At 53.5% G+C, this 6000-nt stretch overlaps 1 non-coding gene across 1 annotated transcript; it reads right to left on the bottom strand.

The window, feature by feature from the left end:
* Positions 1-5887: 5887 nt before the first annotated feature.
* TRNAK-CUU (transfer RNA lysine (anticodon CUU)) lies at positions 5888-5960 on the bottom strand. Its single transcript has one exon. It is a non-coding gene; the product is annotated as a tRNA-Lys (tRNA).
* Positions 5961-6000: the final 40 nt, after the last annotated feature.

The raw sequence follows: 6000 nt of genomic DNA, 5'->3' as shown, positions 1-6000 counted from the left end.
GGCTAGACTTGGATTTCTCTTGGTGGGTTTATCCTACCCTCTGCTGCTGCTGCTAAGTTGCTTCAGTCGTGTCCAACTCTGTGCGACCCCATAGATGGCAGCCCACCAGGCTCCGCAGTCCCTGGGATTCTCCAGGCAAGAACACTGGAGTGGGTTGCCATTTTCTTCTCCAATGCATAAAAGTGAAAAGTCAAAATGAGATCGCTCAGTCGTGTCCGACTCTGTGACCCCATGGACTGTAGCCTACCAGGCTTTTCCATCCATGGGATTTTCCAGGCAAGAGTACTGGAGTGGGATGCCATCGCCTTCTCCGTATCCTACCCTCAGTAGGCACATAATCAGTACTGACCATGTAAGACCCTTCTTCTGTTTATAATCTGGTCAACTTAAGCCCTGGCTTCCCACGTGGTGCTAGCAGTAAAGAACCTGCCTGGCAGGTTCTTTGCAAGAGACATAAGAGACGCAAGTTCTAGCCCTGGGTTGGGAAGATCTCCTGGAGGAGGCCTGGCAACCCACCCCAGTATTCTTGCCTAAAAAATCCCATGGATTGAGGAATTTGGAGGGCTACAGTCCATAGGGTTGCAAAGAGACCCGACTGAAGCAACTTGGCATGCATGCACGCAACTTAAGCTTTATCCCCACCCCCTACATGTTCTCCACTCAGTTCAGGGCTGTTTCCCAGTCTCTGACAAAGGATACTATGCTCAGAAGCTCTTCACTTCCCCAGACCCTACACAGACATTGCAGCCCACTCCCAGGAGCCCCCATTCTGCTCTATATTAGGTCTGAAGTTAGATACCCCAGGAGAAGGGAGGTGATGTGCTCCTTCCCCAGCCCTTGGGAAGGACAACCTGGAGCTGACTGAGGCCCGGAGCCACCCAGTGACTTGGCTGGAGCCTCACCATTGTCCTGGTTCCTTACTGTTCTGCTATGCAGTCAGCCAGGGCAGGCATGGGGTTAGAAGCCAGCAACCTGTGTATCCTGCCCAGAGGAAGCGCCATTCTGTGCTTTCTGCAGGTACTGGTGCTGGATGTGCCCAAAGTTGGCCGCTGAGTTGGGCGTGTAAATCCTTAGGGGGAGCTGGTGAGCCTAGAGTTTTGGTCAGCTTATGGTCTGATTGCTTTCAACCTCTGCTTCCAGGGGTATGTAGGGAAGGCAGGGAGACCTGAGCCCTTCTGCCTTCTCCTCATTCCTCTGGGTTCCATCTTGCTTTACCTTTGTGCACACAGGTGTATGTTTTTCCCAGTGGACAGATAAGCAAACTGGGGTCTAGAGAGAACAAATGGACTTTCTGGGGTCACATAGCCCATCACACTGGCACGAAGTCAGCCTCACCCATTTCTTAAGCCAGCCTCAGCGTCTCTGACATATCTGCTTAGCTCCCAGTGCCCACCACCTCCACCCAGCATGGGCCCTGGCCCCAGAAAAACAAATAAATAACGTCTTCTGACAATGGCAGGAGGTCCGCCCAGCCCAGATCTCAAGATCCCAGGTAGCTGGGCAGCGCCCTCTGCTGTCTGTGGCTGGGAATGCAAGGACCCTGGACACCCAGGGGCAGCTCTCTGACCTGAGACCATGCTTTGCAACCAAGGCATGCAGTCTCCCAGGACATCTCAGCAGGCAGTTGGGAGTCCTTGCTCCATTTTACAGCTATACTAACTGAGGGGCCGTGTGACAAGTTTCCCTGTATTCACATGTCTGCATCTTTGCTTTGGGCTGGTTCAGCTACTTACTTCACCCCGTTCATGCCCGGTTTCCCCATGTTTCACTCTAAGGCTCAGAACTTCCTCCACTTACCCAGATGAAGAAGCATAGATGTGACACCTCTAAGGGGAGAGACACGATCTACTTTCCCTGCCTTCTCAGCCTGGCCCGGCTCCCAGAACTGGCACTTCCTCCCCAGCCTTACCAGGAATCTGACAGATCTCTCTCCTTTCTTCCCACCCCCTCCCTCCTCATCACCCCTCTGCCTCCTTCCTGTGACTTTCACTGGCTGTGCATTCCAGCTGATCCATGACCAAGATAATCAGATTATCATGGGTCCAGAATAATCTATTCCATATGGCTTGCCAAGCCAGTGGCTCCGGGAGCTAAAGGTGTGAGGGGAGGGTGGTGATCTCAGTTGGAAGGGGCTTCCTGGGAGCCTTGGGGGCCTTCACTGGGAGCTGATGGGGAAGGAGGGAGGTGGAGGAGAAGCTGGGAGCCTTCCTGCTGGGCCCTCTGATGGCTCTGGGCTCCAGGCGGCTGCAGCCCCACCTCCAACACAAGCATGGCCTCATCTGTCCATGACACAGTGGAGTATAGGCTCCATGGTGGGGGCTGGGCACTCCCCATGCCTCTTCCACTCTCTGGATTCGGGGGGCTCACTGTAGGGCACGGCTTCTCAAAAGTGGCTGAGCTTCATCGTTCTCGGGACATTTCACTTTACATACTCGGAATCTCCTCCAGGGATTCTGGCTCAAGCAGGTCCAGGGTGGATCTGGAAATGCTTTACATTTTTAATATCTCAACAGATCCGGGTGACTTGTAGCGAGGTTTCAGGGGGCCTTGAGGACTAGGGGGCATTGCCCCCTCTCTGCACCCTCATTCTTGAGGCGGCCCTCCAGGAGTAAGGAGCCACTGGAGGTTTCCAGAGGAGACAGGGGAGCTGGTGGGAGGACAGGACACTGGCTTGGGTCCCAAACAGCGCCAGATGGACCCTGGCTCTGCCCCTACTGGCCATGTGACATAGGACCACCCCCTGCGCCTCCATTTCCTTAACTAGCAGGTGAAGCGGTGACATCCACATCACAGCGCGCTTGTGAGCTGCGATCTGGCCGAGGCCAGGCCCCAAGTGGCAGCAGGGACATGCATGGGGCACTGCTGGAAGTATGGTCTGTGCAGGATGACTTGACACCCTTGCAACATCAGCACAGCAGGCAGGACTCATGGAAGGGATGGAGACTGAGTTACCCAAGTGACACAGCTGGTACGTGGCAGAAGAGGGATTCGATTCTAAGCTACACCCCTAGGAGGGGTGTCCTAGGCTGCCTAAAGGTGGGGCTTCATGAACAGCAATTACTCTCCTTGAAAGGGCCTTTCTCTCAGACTTGTGCCGAGGTGTGGTGGGAAGATCCCTGGCAACAGGGAACACCCAAATTAGGAGCCTCCCAGGAGGTGTCCCTGCTGATGCTAAACAGGCTGGCGGTAGGAGAGCCTCTTCCTTCTCCTGGGGCCTCTGGCTTCCTTCTCCTGGGGCCTCTGGCTCCGGCGGGGTCGGGATTAGGGGCTGCGAGGGGAAGACTGACATTGCACCTTTGATTAGCACTCTCCTGTCAGAGGGGCTGGCCGGGGAAATGAGGGCACTGAGGCTGGGAGGTGGGAGGGGGCAGCGCCCAGGATCCAGGCTCGACCCGAGGCAGCCAGCTGGCTCCTAGAAGCAAGGCTGAGACCCAGGCCCCAGCCCAAGGGGGTGCTGCCCTGTCCTGCCTGCCCCCACCCTGGCCTAGGACCCGCTGAACTCTCACCTCCGCTCAGTGGGGCTGCCCCAAGGCCTCATTTCCCAGCCTTACACGTTGGCAGGGGGAGGCAGGCTCGGGCCAGGGGAGCAGGAGCCACTGGTTCTGGCACTTGTCAAAACACAGGCCCCAGAGGTGTGAAGGCCTCAGCCCAGCGGGAGGGCGTGTGGGCCCTGCTGCCCGGAGAACTCATTAACTGGGGCAGCTCCCTAATGAACCCACCGGAGGGGCTGGCGATAAGAAGATCAAAGGTGCGAGAGGCATGGGGACTCGGGGAAGAAGGAGGCCAGCTGATGGGAGCCCGGAGAGCCCGGGCTCCGGCTTGGGGGTCCCTCCTTTCCCCCCACTTGGCTTCAGCAGGCCCATAGCCTTGCACACACTGGGCCTTGAGGGGTCACGGGAGAGGGAGGGATTCCAGCTGGCACCTCCAATTTGTCAGCCTTGGAGCTGAAGATGGAAAGATGAAGACGGAAAGACTGGAGTTGGGGGCGGAACCACCCCGCCTCTCTCATGCCGTTTTTTTGTGTGTGTGAGTTCTTGGCCTCCATGGACACCCCTGAATCCTTTTAACCCTCTCTCAACCCTGACACCAGAGATCTTCCCATCACACGCCACGCATGGTGTCCCTCTCTTGCTCCACAGCTTTCGGTGGTCCCCACATAAGTGAACAATGAATGTTAACTGTTGGCTTTCAGATTTGAGCATCCTCAGGGGCCAGAGCTGTGTTTTCAGGATCAACAGTCTACCTCCCACACACATATGGCCCTTTGTTTAAAGAATGTCTAGTTGATTTTGTACTTAACAAAAATTCATTTTAAGAGCATTGTTGCCCACAAACCAGTCATGATGGTTTCCCCTGGACTAGGAATTGGAGACCTCAGAGGCAGAAGAGTAAAGAGATTTGATATGCCCTCTGTCCTTATTCAACTTTTAATCACATGCATGTATTAGATTTTCAAATAAATAATATAAGAATACAATAAAAGGGTGGCTGATTTCCTAGGAGCTTTTGGTCATTCTGAAAGTGAAAGTATTAGTCACTCAATTGTGTCTGATTCTGTGTGACCCCATGGACTGTAGCCCACTAGGCTCCTATATCCATGGGATCTCCAGGCAAGAATACTGGATCGGGTAGCCATTTCCTTTTCCAGGATATCTTCCCAACCCAGGGATCAAACCCTGGGTCTCCTGCATTGCAAGTGGATTCTTTACTGTCTGAGCCACTCGGGAAGCCTGGTCATTCTGAGTTTTCTCAATTATTAGCTACAAAGTGGAAATCAGAATTGTATGGGAACTGGAGGAATTTGTTGACATTCAGAGGTTGGCAACAGCATGCCCAGAGCCCCCTGGGATCCCACCCCTCCTACCTGACCAGCTTTGACTCTGCACCTCCTCCTACAACCTGTTTCCACTGTTTGTTAGCTCCAGTCAAGTGGGATTTAGGGGGGGTCTAATGCCAGGTTCTTGGCTTGAATCTAGAACCCCATCCATTGTCCAGGATCCAGACAGGGCAGACCATGCTGACAGCTGCAGGCCCGGGAGGGTCCTTGTAGCCCAGGCTCTCCTATGGAGCCAATGGGCCCTGTGGCATGTGCTCATGGCATGGAGTCTACCCCTTCTCTCCAGGGGTGGGTTGGCACTGTCTCTCCTATATGTGATCATGGGCATAAGCATCTGGGGCTGCTGGGACAGACTGCAGAGTAGGGGGTATAGAGGGTGTTAGAAGAGGCCAAGGGCAGTAGAAGAGAAAGGAGACAAGGGGAGATGGGTGGTGGTGAGCAAAGATGCTCAGGAAGAAGCTACCAAGTCACTTGGCTTTCTTTGCTACAAAGCAGCTCACCCATGAGTCTCACAGAACTGGAAGCCTGGGGGACGCAAAACAGTAGACCTCTGAAAGAAACCCTAGACACCACTTCTTTGGAAGACATGATAGCAGACACCAAATACTTCACAGTCCAGCTGGAGAGCAGACTTCCATGCTTGAAGGAGCTATTGTGACAACGTGTAAACTCAGACCCAAGGGGTCAGGCAGGCGATGCAGACACTCTGAGCTTTCCCATGTGGACAATCATGTTGTCCATAAATGCAGACAGTTTTATTTCTTCCTTTCCAATCCATATGCCTTTTATTTCTCTTTCCTTATTCCACAGGTGAGACCCCCATCTCCCAACATTGACAAGCTATGGGTAGGAGCCAACATCCTCGCCTTGTTCTGAGTTTTGAAGGAAATCTTTCAGTCTTTCCCTAGTTAGTATGCTGTGAACTGTAGGTTCCCTGAGGATGCCTTTCATCAGACTGAGAAAGTTCTCCTTTAGCCTAAATTTGCTGAAAAGTTTTATCATGAAGGGGTGTTTTTTGTTTTTTGCCATGCTGTGGCTTGTGGGATCTTATTTCCTGACCAGGGATAGAACCTGGGGCCCCTGCAGTAAGAGTGCTGAGTCCTAACCACTGGACCACCAGGGAATTACTCTGAATTTTCTTAAGTGCTTTTTCTGTGTCATTG

Source organism: Budorcas taxicolor, chromosome 21 (assembly GCF_023091745.1).
Source record: "Budorcas taxicolor isolate Tak-1 chromosome 21, Takin1.1, whole genome shotgun sequence".
NCBI lineage: Eukaryota > Metazoa > Chordata > Mammalia > Artiodactyla > Bovidae > Budorcas > Budorcas taxicolor.
This window is presented reverse-complemented; position numbering and strand designations above follow the sequence as displayed.